We start from the raw sequence: 25,291 nt of genomic DNA, 5'->3' as shown, positions 1-25,291 counted from the left end.
TTCTGATAAGTATCTAATTAACAAGATTGGCAGAAAAATTACTTCCTTTCTGTTTTGTGTTTTTCTCCTTTTCAGATTATCATTTTGGCCTTATAAATTGCAGAGCTACTGCACAGATTCCTATGTAGTATAATATCCCAATTTATGTTTCTATGGGATTTTAAGCTTACTTTGTACCCGACCTGACTTGTTATTGTTTTGTGTTTCTGAGTTTGCTTGTGATAGCTGAATTTTGTTTCATTTTTGTTACCAAGGAACTGAATAGTAGGAAATTGGATTTGTATAACAATAAATGTATTTCCAAAAGAGAAAGTTGTCTTAATTTTCTCAAATTTCATTATGTAACTTTAAGGTCTTTCTACATATTGAAATTACCATTATGTGTTGCTGGTGGTTGTGTACATTGTGAAACTTCTGTAGAAAACAATATAGCATAACCAACATTATAAATTTACATATTCATTGACCCAGAAAGTTCACTTCTAGGAATTTATCTTAAACATAAACCAATATTGTATAGATTCTATTATTCATTGAAGTTTTGTTTAAAATAGTAAAAGTGAAAAGGGACAGAAATGGGAAAATACTGGGGAATTATATTGGCCAAATTATATTGTTATATTGTGTGCGTGTATGAATATGTAATAATTAATCCCACCATTGTATACAATTATAATGCACCAATAAACAATATGGAAGTTTGCAAATATTTCCTGTTAAATAAATTATGGACAACTTTTCTCTTCCCTTCCTCTCCTGGAAGCCTGAAGTCCTAAAGGTCAAGTAGAGCAAGGTAGGCATCTGTACGTGGCAGGCTTGGGTTGATGGAGGCCTGGAAAGAGTTGTCAGAACACAGGTAAGAAGAGGAAGACATTTACATGAAGGAGGAAGGCAGTATCACTAGATACAGTCTATTGGATCCTATGAAGGGTTTCCATGCAAGGGAAGGGACAGCAGTGACTATGAGATTGCTTGCATTTAGAGGACTTGATCAAATAAGTAAATATATTAAGGATAATGGGAGTTCAATTTCCCACTGTCAGAAAAGGAAATTACAAGTATTAATAGAGAGAAATGAACTATGCACAGTGTTGGATTAGAAGAAGAAATAGTACACTTTATGGCTTGAGATACATACAGATAGATATAAACCAGGTGTGCTGGCACACACCTGTTTCCCAGCAACTCAGGAGGCTGAAGATAGGTGAAGATAGGAGGATTGCAAATCTGAGGCTATCCTCAGCTATTTAATGAGATCCTATCTCTAAAATTTTTTTTTAAATACTGGCTATGAAGTTCAGTGATAAAACACCCTTGGATTCAATCCCCCGGGGTAAGGGGATGAGATAAATAAGTGTAAATATAGATGTAAGCGTATATGAGTGTATATTTTCATATGCATGTGTGTGTTTCTCCTGTGAGAAGGCTTAGTAGCAGAAGCACCCATAATAATGGACACACATTGTGCCCAGCTCTTGGCTTCTGAGTGTCATTCTCCACCAAAAGAAATGAAGGATCCTTAGAGAAGTGGCTGATTCTACCAATAGAGGAGGAAAAATACAAAGTTGATCCTGAATCATCTTGTGCCAGAAAGTGAGGAAGTACTCCAAGAATGATAGGAACATATCAAGAGCATATAAAAGCCAGCTTGACTACTTACCCAATCTGAAAAAATTTTAGCATCAAAATAAATAATGATGGTTAACAGATTATAAGCCATTGAATAAAACAAGAAAACCTAAGTCTATAGTGATATATTTTAATTAATGAATAAACTGATAAGGAATAAAGTACTTACATATTTTTAAAGATTCTTGCCCTCAAAATATTTACTGATTACAAATAGGAAAAAGGTAAATTTATAGTGAATTTTGTCAGTCTCTGTTACTTATGTGACCAACATGAACACCATCATAATAAGATGTATTAAACGTTCTATGCCATCTGAAAGGATGCAATTAGAAGAGTGCAGCATCAGTTCTGTTACATTTCTGCCAAAGATGCATTAGCTGATACTAATCATGAGAAAGCAACAGATAAACCAAATTCAGGTTCATTCTACAAATTGTTTAACCAGTAACCTTCCAGAGTATTAATGCTACAAAAGTCAGAAAAGATTGAGAGCTGCACCTGACATAAAGAACATTACTAGAACAACTAGCAACATTTGAAGGGATCTGAGCATTAGATGGAATAATGTATAATGTTAATTTTCTGATTTTGATAATTGTGAAAGAAAGAACAAGGCTCCTTGTTGGAGAAAATGCCCATTTATTGAGGAACAGCTCTGCATATTTATAGAGCTGGGAGTGGTTTGACAGTTATGACAGTTTAATGGTTGAAGGGTTTTACAAAGCTAGTCTGATTAGTGGGTAAGGATCATGTAAGCCAGCAGGGCTAGTCTGATTGGTGGGTAAGGATCATGTGAGCCAGCAGGGCTCACCACTGGACGGCTCTTCTTGGGGAGATGGGGAAGTTAGTCTTTGAAGCCTGGGCAACTCCCAATAAATTGTATTGAGTTTTTTTGTTGTTGTTTGTAGAAAATACACTGTAAAGTATTCTGGGGTCATGAAGGGACATTAAATCAACAACTTACTTTCAGATAGTTCTAGAAAATTTTTAAAAAAACAGTTTGTACTTGCAAATTTTTTTGTAAGCTTGAAATATATTGAAAATCAGGGTAGAAATACCATAAAATTCTGTTCATTTGGAATTTTATGTACAGATGTGGAATACTGCCAAGATAAATAAAAAAGAGAAAATGTAAGAATAAAGAATGTGGGCAGGGTTGTGGCTCAGTGGTAGAGCACTCACCTAGCATGTGCAAGGCCCTGGGTTCGATCCTCAGCACCACATAAAAATAAATAAAATAAAGGTATTGTGTCCAACTACAACTAAAAAATAAATATTAAAAAAGAATAAAGAATACTAAATGCTTGTGCTGGCATATGTATGGACTGTCCCCAGAAGGATACACAAAATTGATCACTTTGGTAGAAGAACTGGGCAGTGGGAATAGGGCTAAAAGAGATCCTGTTCATTGTAAACTATAGTACTCTTAAAGTTGTGTTCCATGGAAATATGCATTTATTCAATAAGTTGATAGCAATGAAAAGATAGTTTTCTAACTTGTCAACTATCAGTGGGCTCAGGACATTTGTGAATGCCACAAACCTTGACAGACTTTTGTAGGTATATATGCTTTTCTGAGAAGAAAGTCATAATTTTCTTCATCATTTTTCATAGGAGACTATAATCCAAAGAAAACGAAGAACCAAGAATTTAGAACAAATTTGAATAAAATGACTTACTCTGGGTTTCATTAAATTTGCTTTTCCTCATATATTACAATATATTACATATATACAATATATTACATATATGTTTTACATGTACTACAATATGCAAAACAGACAAAAAAGCAAAACAAAGGCAGTAATTCATGGAAGTAGGCATTGAACTAAACAGAGATGGCTGAAATAGCGTTGTGCCCAAAGAACAGGAAATAAAACCAAATGTGTACAATACAATTAAATAAATATTAGAGGAAATAATGCAAAGGTGTTTGGGAAGCATTAAAGATGGAACTAATTGTGCCTACAGGTTTGGTTAAAGGAATAGTTATGATACAAAAATAACAATAATTAATTGGTAATTATTTAGATCTGAAATATGAGTCAGTGATGGCTCCAAGTTTACAAATTCAGATAACTGGGTAAATGATAGTCCCATGGGCTGGAACAGGTAATACAGAAAAGGCAAGTATTTGGAATAGAGTGGAAATAATGAATTCAATGGGAATTGTCAACTCAGGATGCTTCTTGTAGAGACAACAAAGAACATTCTGAACTACAGATTAGATGCCTGGCACAGATGATGGGGCTAAAGATTTAGCGTTGGGAATCATTGAGGTTTATGTGATGGTTGAGTTCTTGAAGATAAATGAGTTACCCAGAGATCAAGACACTAAGCTAAATAATTGGTTATTAGAGAAGGTTATATTCTTTATGATCTATACAATAGCCCCTAAATATAAGAATAAGGTCAAGAATGGTTTTGTCTAATACAAAAAAAAAATTAATACCGCCACCTAAATTCAGGTCCTTTACATCTCTTCCCTACACTATTGTAATAGCATATAGTGGAGCAAAGTCATTTGCCTCATAGCTGGGAAGTGTGAAAAAGAAAGAGGCTGGGGTCCCACAGTCCCCTGTAAGGGCACATTCCCAATGACCTAAAACCTCCCCCGAGGCCCCACCACTTCCACCATCTCCCAATAGCACCATGCTGGGAATTGAGCCTTTAACACATGGGTCTTTGGGGGGACATTCCAGATCCAAACTACAGCATTCCTCCACTGGCCTCCAAAGGTTTATGTCCATCTTGCAATGTAAAATGCATTCAGTCCACCCTCAAGAGTATCCAGAGTCTTAAATGTTCCAGCATTTCTCAAAAGTCCAAGTCCAAAGTCTCTTCCAAGACTAAGGGCCCCAATCCTGACACAAATCCTAGTCTCCCAGGATTTCCTTTTTAATCTTGATGGAAACCTCAGTGACCCATAACTCTTGTACTCTGCATGCCTGCAAAACCAGCATCACAGGGATGATGCTAAGGTCTTGAACCAGTTCAAGTTGCATCTGGGCCCACTTAAACCACAGCTCCAGCAGCATCTGAGAGTTTTGTCAGCTGAACACATCCTGAGATGTGAGCATGGCCTCCTTTGGCTCTCTTCTCAAAATACTCTGCCCTGAAAAGTCTTTACAGCAAATTTTCACTGTGTGGGGTCTTGCCAATTCCTGAGATGCCCTATAAGCATCTTTCCTATTATCCCAGTGCAAAGTGCTTGGCTTCTTTTTTAATGATACTAATCTCTTTAGCAACTTGCACCCTCCTTGCCAGCACCTTTAAATGTGCTCCTTTTCTAGCCAACCTAAGCTTTTCAAATTTTTCCACTCTGCTCCTCTGTGCTCATGATGCTCTCTATAAATTTGACCCAAAGCAGCCAGTAATACTCAGACCACTACCTGAATGCTGTGCTGTCTTGAAATTCCTCCATTAGATAAACCAGCCCATCACCTTTAAGCTCAGTCTCCCACAAGGTCTTAAGGCATGGACAAAACACATTCAAATTTTTTGGCAATGGTGGCCTGTAGTCCAATTCCCAATGGTGTCCTCATTTCCATTTGAAACCTATTAACACTGCCTCTGCTGTTCGCATTCTTATCAATGTTATGTTCTTCTGAGTGTATCCAAAAATCACCCACTAAACTCCATTTACAGCATTCTAGGCTTTCTATAGCTCACTCCAAACTTTTCCAAACTCCTCCTGAAAACCAATTCCAAAGTCATCTACCTACCTTATGCCACAGGTGGGAAAAGAACTTCTGTGCTGCCTAAGCCACAATATTTTGGAGTTTATTTGTTATAGCAGTTTAAGCTACTTCTAATACAATTCTCCTAGACTGTGACTTCAGTTGTCTTCTACATCCTTTCCTATTTTCCATCTCTGTCCTTTTACTTTGCTTTCTGGAAATTTCATTAACTTGGTTCTCTGGTCTTTTCATTTATGCTATCATATGTTTAATTTTTCAATATCTAATATCTAATTCTGTACCCATCATCACTTATAGTCACAACAACCGCCTCACTTCTTGTACCAATTTTCTGTATTGGTTGGCTTTCTGTTACTATAACAAATACCCTGAGTGAATGAACTTATAGAGAGAAAAGGTTTGTTAGCCAGGTGTGGTGGCTTATGCCTATAATCCCAGTGACTTAGGAGGCTGAGGCAGAAGATCACAAGTTTAAGGTCATCTTAGTGAGATCCACCTCAAAATAAAAATAGAAAGGGCTGGGGATATAGGGTAGAGTGCCCCTGGGTTCAATCCCCAGTATCAAAAAAATGTTTATTTTGTCTTCCAATATTAAAGATTTCAGTACATGGTCAGTTGACCCCATTGCTTTTGGGTCTGTGGCAGGGTATGCATGACAAGGAGTCTGCGGTAGAGTTTCTCTTTTTTGGCACCTACACCAAATTTGAGAGACATTAATGAGTTAATAAACATTTGACACATTTTCATTTTATAATTTTATGAAAGTTGTGGAAGTTTCTTGTTGATTTGTTTTGTTGTTTTTGGTGGTGCTAGGGATCAAATTAAGGGCCTCACACGTATCATGCAAGTGCTTTGCCACTGAGCTACAACCCCAGCCTGAGAGTTGTGTTTTTAGCTGTCTGAAAATTATACTTTTTTCTTTCCTTTAAAATACATGAAATGGAGGTAAGGCAAGGATGTAGGCCAAGAAGGTAGTCAAAGATGATCAGAAGAGGCTCAGATTAAAGCCAATAACCAGTCTCTCTGCTGACACCCTTTCTTCCCTATGGCCTGTTCTCACTACTGCAGGCAAGAGATGATTTCAAAACAATCAGGCAATAATAATATTGTGAGAAAAGTGATATGACCACTGAATCAGAGAAATCTGAGAGCACATAGCAGGAGCAGCACCTAACTGAATCATGGGAAGGCACAGAGGTGGCCAGGGAAGTCTTCCCCTGAACAGGTGGTATTGAAACTGAGAGGTTAATGAAGGAACATATATTAACTGAACAAAAAGTCATTGAGATAAATGTTCAAAATGAAAGGACAGCAATAGAGTTATGAGAGAAGGGAAGAATAGTTCCAGAAGAGGCTCAAGAGGGGAGTAGATGGGGCTGACCAAGAAGGGCCTTTGTCTACAGTACAGACTGGACTTTATCCAGGGGCAGTGAAAGACCATAAGACACACACACAAAAAAAAAAAAAAAAAGAAAAGAAAAGAAAAAAGAAAAAGAAAGAAAGACCATAAGAAAGAAATGAATCATATTTCATTTGATAAAAATCCCTCTGGCTATTTTGTGGGAAAAAATAGATAAGAAGCAGTGGTGGTTAGGGTGGGAATCTGAGAGCCTTGTTGCCCTCTAGGGGAGAGATGACCGGGAAGTGGAGATGGAGACATGAGGATGGATTTGAGAGCTATTTCAGGATATAGAATTTATGGGATGGGAAAGAGACTGAAGAAAAGAAGGAAGGAGAGAGTATAAAAAAGGATATCATCAGCCCAAGGAGGAGGGAGATATTGCCTAGGAATCAAACAGCCAAAACTGTGGAAACATCAATGTGAGAATCCATCTCTAGGTCTTAAGAAAAAGAAGATATCTAATTCTGTACCCAATCCTACTTTGCCTGTTGTTAACACATATGTATGTATGTATGTATGTATGTATGTGCATATTTATATTTCTATACCTTTCATTTCTTTTCTCATTATGTTCATGCTTCTCTGCCCTAGTTTGGATCTGGAATGTTCCCTAAAGGCTCATGTGTTAAAGATTTGGTCATCAGCTGTTGCTCTGTTGGGAGGTGGTGGAACTTTTAAGAAGCGGGGCTCAAATGGAAGAAATTAGGTCATTGAAGTGTGTCCTTGAAAGGAATATTGAGATCCTGGCCCCTCCTTTCTGTCTGTCTCTGTCTCTGTTCTATCTATCTATCTATCTATCTATCTATCTATCTATCTATCTATCTATCTATCTATTTATCTATCTCTGCATCCCAGCAGAGATGAATGGTCTAGAAGTGACTAGACCTTCACTCTCTTGTGCTCCACCTGTCACCACAGGCCCAAAGCAACAGGGCTAAGTGACCATGTTCTATGAAATCCTGAGCCCAAATAAACCTTTCCTCCTTTTAATGTGTTCATCTCAGGCATTTGTCACAGTGACAGAAAGCTAACACGATATCCTGGAAAATATTTTAAAGATTTATAAAATCTGCTTTTAGTTCCTTGTTTAGTAATACCATCACCTCTGTCATTTCTCAATCTGTGTCTGTTGGTTAATTTTGCTCTTGGGTGTGTCTTGTCTTTTTCTTCCTCTTTCCATCCTGGTAACTTTCATTAGTCAGAACATGTTAACAATGGACACAGCAGGATTGGATACAGAAATGGACATGGACACAACATCTTTATCATGACAGAGAAAACTGGTTATAAAAGCAGAGTCATCTATCTACCTTATGCCAAAGGTGGGGAAAGAACTTCTGTGCTGCCTAAGCCACAATATTTTGGAGTTTATTTGTTATAGCAGTTTAAGCTTCTTCTAATACAATTCTCCTAGACTGTGACTTCAGTTGTCTTCTACATTCTTTACTATTTTCCATCTCTGTCCTTTTACTTTGCTTTCTGGAGATTTCATTAACTTGGTTCTCTGGTGCTTTTCATTTATGTTATCATATATTTAATTTTCAAAAATGCTCTCTCTCTCTCTCTCTCTCTCTCTCTCTCTCTCTCTCTCTCTCTTTTAGAGGCTGCATCTTAAAGTTTTCTCTTCTTCATAGTCTTTTTCCTCCAAGTTGCTTTTTTCCTGTTTGTTTTTGTCTACATCTTTCCTTAAATGTCTGGTAACCTTGGCTGTCTGCTTGTATTTAAAAGGGAGGCACTAAATGCTGAATGGAAGCTCTGTGCTCATGGATGGATCATTTTGAATATGGTTTTCACTATAGACTAGTAATTCTCAATGAGGGTCAATTTTGTTCTCTGCACCTACAGGACATTTGGCAATATCCAGAGACATTTTTGGTTGTCACAATTGGGAGCAGGGAATGCTACTGGCATCTAATGGGTAAAAAACATGAATGCTAAATATTTTTCAGAGCTCAGGATGATCACCCAAAACAATGAGTGGGAAACATCAGTACTTTCTACCTTTTCTTTTGGGCAGGTCATACTCCCCAGAGAAGACCTATCCAGTTCCCTGCAATCTCAGATCCTGTAGTAGAAAAACATCCAGTTAGTAAACTTTTACCTAATCCCCTATTTTCAGCAAAATACCGTGCCCTCGATTAAGGTTGTCTCTTGGTCCAGAATCACCCTCTGCTTCACTCCATAAATCAGAACCTCAGGAGTATTCTGGGGGCGTCAGGATAGGGCATAAAGTTGTCAGGAGGGAATTGTAAACAAACCTTCAGTCATCTGGCCCTTGGCTCTTCCTTCACTACACTTTCAGAAATGCCTTATCCCCTACTTGCTCAGTCGTTTGAGGATTCTATAATATAATTCTGTTGCTTCTCCTCTCCCCCAACCCCTGGATCCAGGCTCAAGATTCAGTTTTTCTGGTTCTGCTAAGTCACTTGTTACTAGTCCATCTGCTTTCTACTTCCCAATGTTTTCAGTTTGTTTTCTCCTCGGTTGTTTGTTTGTTTGTGTGTGTGTGTGTGTGTTTTAATAGTACTGGAGATTGAACCCAATCAATACCACTGAACCATATCCCCAGATCTTTTTCTTTTGAAACAGGGTCTCATTAAATTGCAGAGACTGGCCTTGAACTTGCAATACTCCTGCCTCGCTGATTTTACAAACATGCAACACCATGCCCAGGTTTACCTCACACTTCTTCCCCCACACACACACACCCACCCACCCCTGCCACCCCAGGGCTGAGGGCTGAACTCAGGGCCTTGCGTGTGCTAGGCAGGTACTCTGCCACTGAGCTAAATCCCCAACCCCTCACTCTTTATTAAAGTCAGAATCTGTATCTTATGACCCCTCTCACCACGAGATGATGATCTTATGCAGCTTGGGGACTATATCTTGTTATAGCTGTGTGCTAATAAATACCTAGTCATCTATCTTGCACACATTCATTGCTGTTGATATGTTGAGTTCCTTCTATGTGCAAGATAGGAGGCCAGGCAGGTATTTATTAGTATAATATTATTCATTACACTGAATTTATGTAACACATATGCACATCTACTTATATTGTTTACATTTCAATCCTTTTTACATTGATCAGTGGAAATGTGTTTTTATTTTCATAATTCTTTGTTATGCAAAAAATGCTGTCAGTTAACTCCTAATGCCCATATACTTTTCAAGTCCAAGTAGGATGATGTGAACCTATGGAATATAAATTATATGTTCGTTAACGACACTTTGCAAAGAGTCTCATGCATTTACCCTGGTGGCCAATCTCATTTCAAATCTTCCACCCTTGACAGATTATTTTATAGCCTCAGCATTAGGAAATGGTTTTAAAACAAAGAAGCTGGGCTGGGGATGTGGCTCAAGCGGTAGCGCGCTCGCCTGGCATGCGTGCGGCCCGGGTTCGATCCTCAGCACCACATACAAACAAAGATGTTGTGCCTGCCGAAAACTAAAAAATAAATAAATAAATAAATATTAAAACAAAGAAGCTTAATTACATTTACCTGCCAACTACTGTTTGTAAATGTATTATTTCTAATAGATGAATCTTATTAGAACTTCATGTTTGTGTCAACATTTTAAAAGTATTTATTAGATTTTTTTTAATATTTATTTTTAGGTGTAGTTGGACCCAATGCCTTTATTTTATTTACTTATTTTTATGTGGTGCTGAGGATTGAACCCAGGGCTTCGCATGTGGTAGGCAAGTGCTCTACCACTGAGCCACAACCCCAGCCCCAAATATTTATTAGTTGTTGATGAACCTTTACTTTGTTTATTTATATGTGGTGCTGAGAATCAAACCCAATGCCTCACACATGCTAGGCAAATACTCTTACACTGAGCTAAGTCCCAGCCCTCAACATATTTTTGATAAATATTTTTAAAGGAGTAAAAAATATACCAGAATATGTGTGTTTATGCAGAAGTATATTATCAATGACTGAATTCTAATCATTGAATTCATTTCCTAATATATTAAGAAAAGAATTTTTTTAATTGGATACCTGATATTTGGTACTGTTTCTGCCATAGGCATAATTCACAGATGGAGGCATCAAGAAGTAGAAATCAAAGTGGCACAATCCCTATTTCCCTTACTCACTAGCAAAATTTTTTCTTTTCTCATGACTTTATGTTCTTCTGGCTTAGAAGTCTTCCAAAGGCAAGAGTAATTCCACCAGGAGTTAACAATGATTCTATTGAACTAGATGTTAAGACTGTCACCCAGCCATCTTGGTCTCCTCAGACTTCTAAATCAATAAGCAAAGAAAGGTGTTCACATACTGAATAGGGTGACAGATCCTTACAACTGAGGGGAAATCAAACTACTATTTCACAGTGGAGGTAAGGAAGAATATGTCTGAAAGACAAGAAATCTCTTAGTATTACCATGCCCTATGACTAAGGTCAATGGAACATTACAATGGCAACCCTGCCAGGGCTAGGAATGGCCCAGGCATTCAGGAATGAAGGTTTGGGTCACCCCACTAGGTAAAGAAATACTACCAGCTAAAGTGCTTGCTAAAAGCCAAGGAAATAAAGAAATGTATAGTAAAGAAAGTAGTTATAAATACCAGCTATTACCATATGATCAACTACAGAGAGAACTGCATTTTTTATGAATAGTCCTCTTTATTTTGTTATAAATGTGAGCATATAAAATATCTTCTTCCCTCTTTTATTCTCTTATCATATATGTTGACTTTACACTATTTAATATTTAATATTATTAGCTTCACATCTCTGTATTTAAGTTATGGGATATCATAGAGAAGAGTCAATATAAAAGACTTTACATCCTCTTCTGGGGTAGGAGTTAGTGCATTTTCTGTTATATGAAAATAGTCGTATTATATTGTGTGTAATTATTATTACCTTGCTATTGTCATTATTTGTTTGTATGTAGGGACACCAAGTTAACAGGACTGGATTTGTAATGGTTCATTATTTTGCCAAATATTTCTTTGGTATGTTGCCGAAGTCTGGCTGGGCACAATTCAGGAGCCACTTGTCAAAAGAAACTAACTTTATTTTTAGAACCACACACGCCAAACAAAACAGCTCCTCAGGAAAAAGCCTCAGAGCCCAACTGCCACCACCGGCTTCCCACAAGCCTCTCAACTTCCCCCACTCCTCCTGCTCTTGAGGGCCATTGGCTGGGTTGCGTGGGCGGAGCCAAAAAAAGTCCCCCAATGAGCAGCTCCGTAGTCTGAAAGGGCGGGGAAACAGCCCAATGAGCATCACCGCAGAGGAGCCAATCAGCTAGAAGTTGCTGGGGCCTCTGTGAGCCAATCATCAGCTGGCAGTCTGAAAGTTTGCTGGGGTCCCTTCTGCTGTGGCTCTCAACAGTATGTCTGTGAGAGGGCTTCTGAATGAGATTCACATTTGAATTGGTAGACTAAGTAAGGCAGATTGCCCTCCCTATTAAGAGTAGATCTCACCAAACTGAGGTTGGATAGAAGAAATAAAAAGGTAGAAAGGATATAAAGGAAAGATTAGGAATTATAAATTTAACCTGAAATTCTGAATACCTTTCCAGTTCTATCACTCCCCAAGTTAGCTCTTCTCCCTGGCCTGTTACTCCTAAATTTTTGGGAAATCTGTAAGTCTTTGAGTTATCACAAATTTACCCTCTCGTGGAAAATTACCTTGTGTGCTGTTAAATAGCCCATGCAATAAAGAGATTAAGAGAGATATACAGTTTAAGAAACCTGTAATTTAGAGAACTTTCCAATATCATCTACTGATCAAATAACGAAGACCGCATCAGCCTAAGGATCCTGAGAATGATCAGAACACCATAAATTGTCTTGTGATCACCAGACTGATACCATTCCTGCATACCTTCCCATGCCCACCTCTCACCAAGGTTACTTTGAAAGAAGACTCTAAGAACCCCAAAAGCATCTCTCACTCTCAAGCTGGTCCCCATTCTCCCTTGAATGTGTCTCTGCTTTCCTTAATAAATCTCTGTCTGTGTCTCTGACTGATGCAAGCTGAAATTCTTTTCAGTCGCATATGTCAAGGATTCTACTCCTCTTGAGTTGAGGTTCCCTTCTCCAGGAACTCTTCAAACTGTCTCTGGCAACAAATCAATTGAAGATCTTCCCTGTTGCTTGAACTGCAATATTGTTTTTCCTAGTCTCAAAACTCTGAAACATCAATTCTCTTGGGGTTCTCAAGCCTGCTGTTCTTTAAAGGAGAACTTACACTATTGGCTCACCTGGTTCTCAGATATTTGGCCTCAGACTGGAACTATACATTGGATCTCCTGGGCTCCAGCTTGATAACTGCAGATCTGAAGGCTTCTCCAAGTCCATCATCATATGAGCCAATTCCTTATAATAAATCTCATCAGGGCTGGGGTTGTGGCTCAGTGGTAGAGCACTTGCCTTGCACGTGTGAGGCACTGGGTTTAACCTCAGTACCACATAAAAATAAAAAAAATAAAGATATTGTGTCCATTTACAACTAAAAAAAAATTTTTAATAAGATAAATAAAATAAATCTCATCAATCTCTCTATATATGTCCTATTGATTTTGTTTCTCTGGAGAACCCTGACTCATAGAGATATCTTAATTATAAATAGAAAAGCAATTTCACTGTTTAAAAATCATATTAAAATGCAATTAATTATATATTAATAACCACATGGATTTTATGTGTTTTTTTGACAGATTCAAAGTATGTTTTATTATTAATTATAAATTCCAGAGATATGTAGATTGCTAAATTTTAAAGCAATAAGGTGCTATTCCTATATAATATGCTTTTAAAAAATAGTGATATTTTAAATACACTTTGTAAATAAGTTATATTCTCTGTGTACATAACAACAGAAGCAGTAGGAAGCAAATATTACACACAAAATAGAGTGTATGACTGTCCATGTCTCAGAGATGAGGATGTTCCTAAGTTTACCTATGGCAACATTTGGAACAATTACCACTTATTCTTATCCTCCCTCTGTGCCTACTTGAAAACAGGGCCAATGTTAAAATATTTGCTTTTTTTTAATAAGCTCTTTTATTTTCCTTCCAACTCTAATTCTCCCAATTACTCTATTCAAGTCATTTAATCTCCCCTGTTCTGATTGATATTTTAATTATCCAGTTCTTTCCAGCTGCGTCCACCCTAGTTTTTACAAAGAACGAAGAATTATACTTTATTTGAATGATAAATCTATTGATAGGATCATTTTTTCCTTCCAGAACAATGGACAAAGAAATGACCTACTCACCCTTCAAAATATATATATATATAATATATGTACAAAATATGTATTTTATACAATACATTATATAAAATATATATTAAATATATATACCTATAATATAGAGAGATATATTTGCTGTTGCATACCATGAGAGAGGTAGTTGCCTATCAATTGCCATTTATTGGTCTGATTCCATTTTAAAGACTATGACAACTATTTAAACTAATTACTTGGTTTTACAGCAAATAAATGTGCATATATTCATATATATATGTGAATATTGGACCAGTCAGATATAAGCCAAGATTGCATTTTGACTCTCCTAGGGTACTTTGTTTGTCTTTCTTAATCTTTGGAAATTGAATTGTCTGAACTATTGAAGAAAATTCCTGGCTGATCTGACAAAAGCAGTAATGTGATTTTGGGACTGACCAATATGGACTTCCATCAAGATAGTCTCTCTGTTCGATCTCTTTTGGTTTAAGAGAGAGAGAGAGAGAGAGAGAGAGAGAGAGAGAGAAACTAACACATCTGTAATCTCAGCTACTGGGGAAGCTTAGGCAGGAGGATCACAAATTCAAAGGCAACCCTGGGCAACTTGGTGAGACCCGGTCTCCAATAAAAGGGTGGAGAGGAGCTGGCTATAGCTCAATATTTGCCTAGCATGTATGATGAGCTGCATTCAATCCCCAGTACCCAAAGATAGAAAGAGAGAGAGGGTTGGGTGCAGGGGGCAGAGAAAACAATTCAAGTTAATTTAAATAAAGATACAAGGATGAAACCAAGCTCATGTTTCAGGATGGGACTGGAACTATGCACCGGCTCTTCTTTGTGCTACTCAATGTAATTTTTTAAATCTATCTTCCCCAGTTCTGTGTGTCCTGCATTAAAAAGTTTCAACCCAGACAAAGACCAGATCTCTTATTTTCAATTTTGTATTCTCCAGTCTACATTGTAGCCAGCACATAGATTAGGGGTCATGCCTGTGACCATGGGATGAGACAGGGAAGAGTTGCAGGAAAGGGCACTGCTTGACCCAATAGGTGTCCACTGCAAAGCCTTCTTTTTTGTCCTAATAGGAAACTGATTTTATTTTATTTTTTAATTTTTTATTTTTTTTACTGGTTGTTCAAAATATTACATAGCTCTTGACATATCATATTTCATAGTTTAGATTCAAGTGGGTTATTTTAAACAGTGTCTTTCGGACACCACACTGAGGAAAAAGTGGTGGATGATATTAAGGTATATTTGGTAAAAGAGGAATTGAGACAATTGGACTTTGTGGACCCTCTCAACTCATATCAGAAATATATTTTTAAAAATATATTTTTAAAAAATATATTTTATTATTTGGGCTATTCATGTACAAAGAGATTTAATTGATTGTGATAAACTTATTCCTGGATTTTGATCCATCTTCCAATGCAAATGTACGGTGATTATCTAGATCAACTTTGCAGAGATTCAACTCAGTTAACATAATGCCTGAAATGGCTATAATGTGCAAGGAATAACTCATTTGTTTCCATTCTGTAAACCATTGGATTACAGACCAAGCTTCACAGACATGTAAGGATCCACAGGGGAAGAACTGATGTCCCATATGCTATTTCCAATGTTTCATAAGGTCCAAAGGAAATAATAAACTTTTCTGGCACAAAATTATGATAGGCTATCTAAAACATCAAATTTATCTGCTTTAGAATGGAATTATACCAACTGGTAGCAGCAAATCTTTATTACATGCTGATGTTAAGCTCTGGTTTAACACACCCATACATCTTTGGTTAAATAAATTCTGGGTAATTGAATGCCATCTGTTCCTATTCCATTTTCTATTGCTATAACAGAATACCTGGCTGAAGGTAGCTTACAAAGGAAAGATGTTTGTCTTGACTCATGGTTCTGAACATTTAAGAACATGGTGTCCATCCCCAGCTTCTGCTGTGATCCATGTGATGTTTCAACTCATGGCAGAAAGTGAAAGAGCAAGCTACACGCTGAAAAGAAGCACATGTAATGATAGTAGAATGAGTCAGACATTACTACCCTATGTGCATATATGATTACAAGACTCATGTAACTCTACATCATGTATAACCAGACAAATGAGAAGTTATACTCCATTTATGTATGAGGTATCAAAATGCATTTTACTGTCATGTATAATTAATTGGAGCAAATTAAATTTTTTTTAAAAAAGAAGCACATGTGCCAGATAGCAAGAGGAGATGCCAGACTTGCTTTATAACAAACTTCTCCTACGATAAATAACCCACCTAGAGGGAACTTCATTAATCCTTTTGTGAGGATGGAGCCCCATGACCTAATGTGGGGTTTTTTTTGTTGTTGTTTTGTTTTGTAGTACTGAGGATTGAACTCAGGGCCTCATGCATGCTCATACACCTTCACACACACCTTCACTACACACACCTTCATCCCTTTTTTATTTTACTTTGAGACAGGATCTTGCAACGACAGGGTCTTGCTAAGTTGCTGAGGCTGGCCTCGAATATGAAATCCTCCTGTCTCAGCCTCCTGAATAGCTGGGATTACAAGTGTGGGCTGCACAAGAATTTAAAACAAGAATCAATAAATGGGATGGATTCAAACTAAAAAGTTTTTTCTCAGCAAAAGAAACAATCTGTGAGGTAAACAGAGAGTCTACATCCTGGAAGCAAATTTTTACCCCTCACACATCAGATAGAGCACTAATCTCTAGGGTATATAAAGAACTCAATAGGGCTGGGGATGTGGCTCAAGCGGTAGCAGTAGCGCGCTCGCCTGGCATGCGTGCGGCCCAGGTTCGATCCTCAGCACCACATACAAACAAAGATGTTGTGTCCGCCGATAACTAAAAAAAAAAAAAAAAAAAAGAACTCAAGAAGCTAAGCACCAAAAAAAACAAATAACCCAATCAATAAATAGGCCAAGGACCTGAACAGACACTTCTTCAGAAGAGGATATAAAATCAATCAACAAATATATGAAAAAATGCCCATCATCTCTAGCAATCAGAGAAATGCAAATCATAACTACTCTAAGATATCATCTCACTTCAGTCAGAATGGCAGTTATTATGAAGACAAACAACAAGTGTTGGCAAGGATGTGGGGAAAAAGATACACTCATACATTGCTAGTGGGACTGCAAATTGGTGCAGCCAATTTGGAAAGCAGTATGGAGATTCCTTGGAAATCTGGAAATGGAACCACTATTTGACCCAGCTATTCCTCTTCTCAGACTATATCCAAAGGACTTAAAAACAGCATACTACAGGGACACAGCCCCATCAATGTTTATAGCAGCACAATTCACAATAGCTAAACTGTGGAGCCAAACTAGATGTCCTTCAGTGGATGAATGGATAAAAAATGTGGCATTTATACACAATGGATATTACTCAGCATTAAAAAAGAACAAAATCATGGCATTTGCAGGTAAATGGAGGGCGTTGGAGAAGATAATGCTAAGTGAAGTCAGCCAATCCCCAAAAACCAAATGCTGAATTTTTTCTCTGATATAAGGTGACTGACTCATAGTGGGGTAGGGAGGGAGAGCATGGGAGGATTAGATGAATCCTATATAGGGAAGAGGGGTGGGAGGGAAAGGGAGGGGGCAAGGGATTAGCAAGGATGGTGGAATGTGATGGTCATCATTATACAAAGTACATGTATGAAGACTTGAATTGGGTGTCAGCATACCTTATATACAAACAGAGATATGAAAAATTGTGGTATATATGTGTATTAAGAATTGTAATGCAAAAAAGTAGTACATGTATAGTGGCATAAAATTAAAAATAAATAAATAAATAACAAGTGTGGGCCACCTAACTACCTCTTAAAGGTCCTACCATCCCTCAACAACATTACTTTGGGAAATTAAGCCTCTACCTGAGTTTTGGTGGAGACAAATCATAGCACCATGCTGGGACAAATTAGATTTTAGCAAAATTATATGTGGCCACCCTTCTTCAGGCTATATTCTAAAGACTATAGAAAGAGAAATTGAAAGACTAATGTGACTGAAGTTTAAGAGATCCTTCAACATTAGTCATCTCTCTAAAATAATGACCTCTGGATGATCCTTCTACTTTCCCCTTAAAATATACAATACCATTATTAGAAGTTCTATTTACTAGGATATCATATTGCAAAGACCTGAAAATAGTAAGATGTTTCCAGAAATGCTCTGCTTTAAAACGTGAACCTGGATCATCCAGTGACCATCAATATTTTTGATGCACTTGATTATTTCTCTACTTTCTCCTACCATTGGGATTTCTGGACACAGATGTAAGGAACAAGAAGGAAAGAAAAGATTTCTCAGATACTAATTCTCTATTTCTAGTCCAGGCTGTCTGAAACTTTTAAGTCTCAGGCAGTTACACCTATAAATGTCTGAAATTCACCTGGGAGCAAAGCCACATCTCTTTCTCTAGCCAAGTGATATCAGTAGGTCATTTTCAACAGCCTTGAACTCTTCTCTCTTATCTTACTGGGCTCATAGCTCTACACTAAATTGCTATTCCAATCTACTGTTCAGAAAGTAATTAATCACAATTTAAATGAGAAGGCTCATAATTGCAAATCACCTTTAAATATATCTTCTGGGGGGGGGGGGCTGGGTTGTGGCTCAGTGGTTGAGCGCTTGCCTAGCATGCATGAGGCACTGGGTTCAACACCTGAAACTACATGAAAAATAAATAAATAAACAGATAAAACAAAGGTATTGTGTCCATCTACAACTAAAAATTTATATATATCTTCTACTTTAGTCTTGGAAAGGATATATCTAAATTTGAAAAAAAAAAAAAGTTAATGGGGTTTGAAGCAACAATGAAGACCCAAATTGTAATAAGTGTTAATTTTTTAAACCATTGTTTAGCTACATATTTATTCAAAATTAGTTCATACATGATAGACTTCCCAAATGTTCTTGTGAGGCTGAAAAGGGAAGAGACAGAGGTAGACAAGCATTAATGAGAGAAAGTTCTTCTCCTCACCCTTAAATGCCTATACAAAACGTTCTTTGTAAAGCAAATGTACTAAAGATTCCCCTTTTCTTCCTTGAAGCATCTGTGAGTCTTTCTTCTTTAGATAAAATGGACTTTTTTTGGTGGGCACATGACAAGGAAGAGGTTCAATGTAACAAGCAATCATGCTATTTTAAAAAGCTCCATCTCAAATTAAGTTTACATATGGTAGCTTTCTAAGGAGGGTGGGTTGCAACATGTAAGCAATTTAAAAGTGTAACATTTCATTTTCAGGTTCAGAGTAGCTTTCAATTCCCTCACTAGTGTGCTTCTAATTAAATCTTAATTGTACCATTCATTATGAAATGAAAGAAACACTGTTAAACTGGATTCTCCCTAAGAGGAAATCAAAATGGCCTTCATAAAATGGCTAATGCACAGAAAAGAAAAATAAAACTATGTGGAAATGAGCCTTAAAATTAAAGCCTAACATTGAATTTGCATAATTATAAAATTATCACAAGGAATATCATTTTTTATAAACCTAAATAATTTAAATGTATGTAATTAGTTATAGTAAATCACCCAAATGCATGCAAACACTAATAAATGTGTAATAAAAATGATATTCAATAATTTCAGTTGCTGCTTATCATATGCTAACTTTAAAATATATTCTTTTGAAGTAAATGTATTTTAAGTTAGTTTATCTTAAGAAGAAGAAGAAGAGTGGGTTGGGGGAAGGAGAAAGAAGAGGAAGAAAGTTCCCAAAATTTAACGAGCCCCAAAGTTTCTTTCTTGGAGAAAATGGGCTTTGTCTGTATTAGAGGATAATTGTTGCACTTGTCTAATTACATCTCCTAGCAAATGTTTGGATGATTTCTATTTTATTATTAGTATAATAGTTTTCAAAAATAAATCAATTTTCACCATGTACAGCCAAAGCAATGAGAAGTCGTGCTTCATTTGTGTACAATGTGTCAAATGCATTCTACTGTCATGTACAACTAGTTAGAACAAATTTAAATTTTTTTAAATAAATAAATCAATTTCTCTTTCATTTTAATTCCTCCTATCTGTAGTCATCATTCCTGAAATCTTGTCATTTTGAGTTTAAAGTTATACAAATGCACTCTCTTTTCTATTATCTTCTGCAACTAGTTCTATAAACAATAAATGAAATAGTATTTTAAAGAATGTATCAAGAGAGAGGGGGAGTGGAGGGGAGGGAAAGAGGAATAATTGGGGGACAAAATCGGCCAAATTATATTATGTGCATGTATGAATATATCAAGATGAATCCCACTTTGTGAATAATTATAATGCACCAATTTAAAATAAATAAATAGAAGGTTAGTATGTTGAGGAATGGAGGAGAGGGATGAAATGGAACAAATGATGTTATGTACATACATATTATGTCATAATGAACCTCACTATTATGTACCATTATAATGTACTAATGAAAACATTTTTTTAAAAAAGGAATGTACCAATAATTTTGTGAAACTAAAGTTGAAAATAAGAAGTGTATTTCTCCTCTCCAGAGAGTTAGATGACAGCATCTCAAAATAAAATAAAAGGCCAGCGTTAGCTGTAGATTTTTCTCCTTAGTCTGGGGTTGAAAATTATTCTTTTTTGAGAAATGAATACATAAAACACATATAATAATGAATCAAACCCTCATGGACCTATGACCCAGAATTTAATGATTATTAACATTTCATCATGTTTATTTAAAATTGTTCTCATAGGGCTGGGACTGTAGCTCAGTGGTAGAGCACTTGCCTAGCACATGTGAGGCACTGGGTTAGATCCTCAGCACCACATAAAAATAAATAAATAAAAATAAAGGTATTATGTCCATCTAGAACTTTTTAAAATTTTTAAATTGTTCATATGAAAGCAATTTTATAATTAACTCTCCATCCCTGCTCTAATCCCATCCCCTCCTACTCCTTCCCTAATCCAGACTGTGACCCTACTGCTGCACAAATTACCCTAAAAACTTAGTGGCTTGATGACACAGATCTGTAGCTCAGGAATCTGTGCAGTGTAGGTTTATTATTTGACTTGGGACCTCTCAAAAGGCTGTAGTCTCAATGGTGGCTGATGTTATGGTCATCTCCAGGGTCCACCGAGACAGAGTTAGCTTCCAAGGTCACTTAGTGGTTGCTGGCAGGATTCAGTTTCTCACTTCCTTAGTTATCGCTGCCAGCTGTCACGTGAGCCTCTCCACGGGGCATCTTACAAAATGCGTCTTGTTTCATCACAAGAAAGCCAGAGTCAAAGAGAGAAGTCAACTTTGTCATACATAGTCTCAGAAGCGACATCTCATCCAATTAAATTAAATAAAATATAAAAAGATGTGGGGATGGGGCTTAGTGGTTAAGTGCCTCTAGGTTCAATTCCTGGTACCAAAATAAAAAAGGTAAGTCATCTGGATTTGATACCCAGCACTCAACTCAGCATTGGAGGGAAAAAAGTCTACTAGAGGGGAGTAGGAGTGGGTATTATTCCAGCTCATTATTTTATATTTCTGTATAAATATCTATAAATGAATGTTTTACATTATATAAAATATTAAAGTGTACAATGTTTCATATATTTTTCAATATACACAAGTAAATGAATCTTCCTTTTTTTCTATCAATGTTTTATTTTTGGCATCTATTTTATATTAATCCATTTAGATCTAGTTAGTTCCTTTTAGGCATTATTCAAATATCCAATCTATTGATTGTCATGTTTTACTTAAAATTCTATTAGTACCTATTAATGGACATTGGTCTCCTTTTCTTTCAGGAGAGGGTTACCAGTGATGTGACAATGAGCATCTTCTCACATGTCCCTTTGAATACATGTGTAAGAGTTTCTATAAACCTAGAAGTTGTTAAATTTTTATAACATGCTTCCAAATTGTTCTCTTAAATGATCACACCTGTTTATACCCAAGCCAGCAGTTGAAGAGATTTACCTTTCCCTAACTTCTATGCCAACACTTAATTGGTGACACATGGTCTCCTTGCTTTTTTTTACTACATTTTTTTTCTCCTAATTATCTTTAAGGTAGAGCATCTTTTCATATGTTAATAAATCATTTGGGTTTCCTAGTCCCATGAGTCTCTCCATAAACTTTCTATCAAATTGTTCATGCTTTTTATTATACTTCGTATGTCTTTGGTCATACAGAAAATTTTAGTGAGGTCAAATGTAGTCTTTAATGTAGTCTTTACCTTCATCATTTGTACTTTTTGTCTAATTTAAGAAAAATTTGACCCAGATCCTAAAGATTTCCCCTACATTATCTTAATTTTTTATTTTTTTATTTTTATTTTTTTTTAGTTGTAGATGGACACTATACCTTTATTTTGTTTATTTTTATGTGGTGCTGGGATGGAACCCAGTGCCTCATACATGCTCAGCAAGCGCTCTACCACTGAGCCACAATGCCGGCCCTATTTTCTTAATTTTTAAAATTTATATTCTTTTCTACCTACAGCTTGACTCTATCTGAAATTTGCCTTTGTATTTTGTCTGAAGTAGGGATCTTAATTTTAATTCTACATGGAAAGTGAACTGTTCACATTACTTATCAGCTTGTCTATCCTTTCACTTTATAATTTATGATACCACTTCTGTTTGTGCATTATGATCCTTTAGATGCATGCATCTATTTCTAGGCTTTTTGTTATTTGAAAGAGCAAGTCCTACCTCCTTATTCCTTATTTCCTTTTTTTCAGAATTGTTGGGGATATTTTTAGGTATTTACTTTGCCATTTGCATTTTAATCAGTTTCTCAAGTTGTATAAAGAACTCCAGGTGGATTTTTTTAAAATTGGAATTATGTTAATTTTATACTTCAAATTTGAGGGAATTGACATTGTTGTGAAATTGAGTATTCCCAAACAAGGCCATATCTATACACACATGTATATACACATATACACACATATGTACACATACATACATAGATATGTAGATAAATAGATATACTTTAATTTTTATTTATATAAATGTCCATTTTTTGAAGTTTTCTTTACATCCTTAAAGCTTTTATTTTTTTTAAAGTATGCATCTTGGGCTGGAGTTGTAGCTCAGTGGTAGAGTGCTTTCCTAGCATGTGTGAGGCACTGGGTTAAACTCTCAGTATCATATAAATAAATAAAGGTCCATTAACAACCAATTTTTTTTTAAGTATGCATCTTTTGTTAGATTTATTCCCAGATATCATATAGTTTGTTTGCTTAGTGAAAGGGATTTTTTTTTCCTATTAGGTCTTATTGCTGATTTATAGAAATGCCATTTGTTTTTATATTTGTATTATATCAAGGAAATTAAACTTCTTCATTAGTTGTACAAGTTTGCCTATGTATTGCCTATGTATTAACTTAGATTTTCTGTGTACATTATTATACCATCTGCAAGTGACAACTTTTTTTTTTTTTTTAATTTATTTTTCAGTTATCGTCGGATACAACATCTTTGTTTGTATGTGGTGCTGAGGATCGAACCCGGGCCCCACGCATGCCTAGGCGAGCGCGCTACCGCTTGAGCCACATCCCCAGCCCCCTCAACCTGGTCTTTCAGCTCTCCCATTGATTCTGTGAGCTGTCAAACATTCTCAGAATGTTTTCTTTTTCTATGTAATCATCCAGAGTCAGCTTCACTCAACCTTCTATATATCTTCTATATATCTTAGCCTTCTAAGATATATATTTTGGCTCTTAAAACCTTTTTCTTTTTTTTCAGTCCCATTGGATTCTTAAGGACCTTTGGTACAATGTTGAATAATTTGAGTGGTTAAATTTAGTATTGTCTCATTCCTAACATTAAAAGAAATGCCTCTGAAATTTCACCATTCAACATACTGTTTATGTATGTTTTCAGTAGATAACCAAAAACAAGATTAAGAAAATTCTCTTCTATTAAAATTTGCTAATAAGTTTTTTTAAATCATGAATGGGTATTGAATTTTATCAAATGCCTTTAAAAATGTCTTTTGAGATAATCACCTGATATTTTTTCTTTAATATGTTAATGTGGTGAATTAAATTAATAGTTTTCTAAAGTTAGTGTTCTTGTGTTCTTGTAAATCCTTTGTGATCTTTTTATGCAGTGTTAGATTCAATTTTCTCATGTTTTATTTAATACTTTACATTAATGTTAATAAATAAAATACCTAAAATGTTACAGTCTGCTCTAATTTACCTAAATCAATATTCTTCCAGCCTTGTAAAATTAGTTTGATAGCTTTCCCTTTTTTCTATTCTCTAGGACAATTTGTAAAATTAGATTTTTTTTTTCTTCTTGAAGAATTGATAAAACTCACTGGGCAGACATGTTTTTTTATATTCCATATTTTATAATGCTTTGACATCGTGGGGCCTTGTGGACCTAGGGAAGGACTCTTTAATCCCTAGAAATAACAATTTTCCCTTGATAGGAAAACCAACCCACCTCAAATTCACATTTTCTTTTAACAGGCTCCCGAGGTCTGGGGCATTATCCCTCCACCCTCAATCACCTGGGACCAGTACCATACACATAAGGGCAACCCCATAACCCAGAGCCCACCAAAATTATTTCGACCGACTAACCCTGAACTTGCCCAGTTTGCTGACCATAGCCCCTCCATTCCTTCCTTCAAAAACCACAGAAGGGGCTGGTAGAGCACTTGCCTAGCATGTGTGAGGCACTGAGTTCGATCCTCAGCACCACATGAAAATGAAACAAATAAAGGCATGTTGCCCATTCACAACTACAAAAAATAAAAAAAAACAAAAAAAAAAAAAACAGAAACAGCAGTGGCTCACGCTTTCCCTTTGCTCCTTCTGCCATTTAATTGGCCCTGGTGCTTCCCCATGAGTCACCCTTTGCCTCCTGTTCTAGGACTCTGTGAGCATAAAAACTTCAGGGTCACATGCCTATAACCTCAGCTACTGGGGGGTTGTGGCAGGAAGATAGGAGATCCCAAGTTGTGGGTTAAGAAATAAAAAGGGCTGGAGATGTAGCTCTTGGTAGAGTTATTCCTGGGTATTCAATCCCCAGTACCAATGAAGCAAACAAACAAAAAACCTTCATCATGACACTCAATTTATATTATTTATTTATTTATTTTGGTACCATGGATTGAGCCCAGGGGCACTTACCCACTGAGCCACATTTCCATTCCTTTTTATGTTTTATTTAGAGACAGGGTCTCACTAAATTGCTTAGGGTCTTACTAAATTGCTGAGGCTGACTTTGAACTCGAGATCCTCATGCCTCAGTGTCCCAAACCACTGTGATTACAGGCATATGTCACCACGCCCAGTGACACTCAATTTCATGTCTGTGTGTCTTACCATA

The 25,291-nt window shown here is 36.4% G+C and overlaps 1 long non-coding RNA gene across 1 annotated transcript; it reads left to right on the top strand.

Annotated features, from left to right (window-relative positions):
• The first annotated feature begins 7,989 nt into the window (after positions 1–7,989).
• LOC139706221 (uncharacterized) lies at positions 7,990–23,731 on the top strand. The gene is made up of 3 exons (XR_011707856.1): positions 7,990–8,057; positions 21,746–21,805; positions 23,405–23,731. It is a non-coding gene; the product is annotated as an uncharacterized lncRNA (long non-coding RNA).
• The last annotated feature ends 1,560 nt before the right edge of the window (positions 23,732–25,291 follow it).

The sequence above is a fragment of the Marmota flaviventris genome, chromosome 6 (assembly GCF_047511675.1).
Source record: "Marmota flaviventris isolate mMarFla1 chromosome 6, mMarFla1.hap1, whole genome shotgun sequence".
NCBI classification, from domain to species: Eukaryota; Metazoa; Chordata; class Mammalia; order Rodentia; family Sciuridae; genus Marmota; species Marmota flaviventris.
This window is presented reverse-complemented; position numbering and strand designations above follow the sequence as displayed.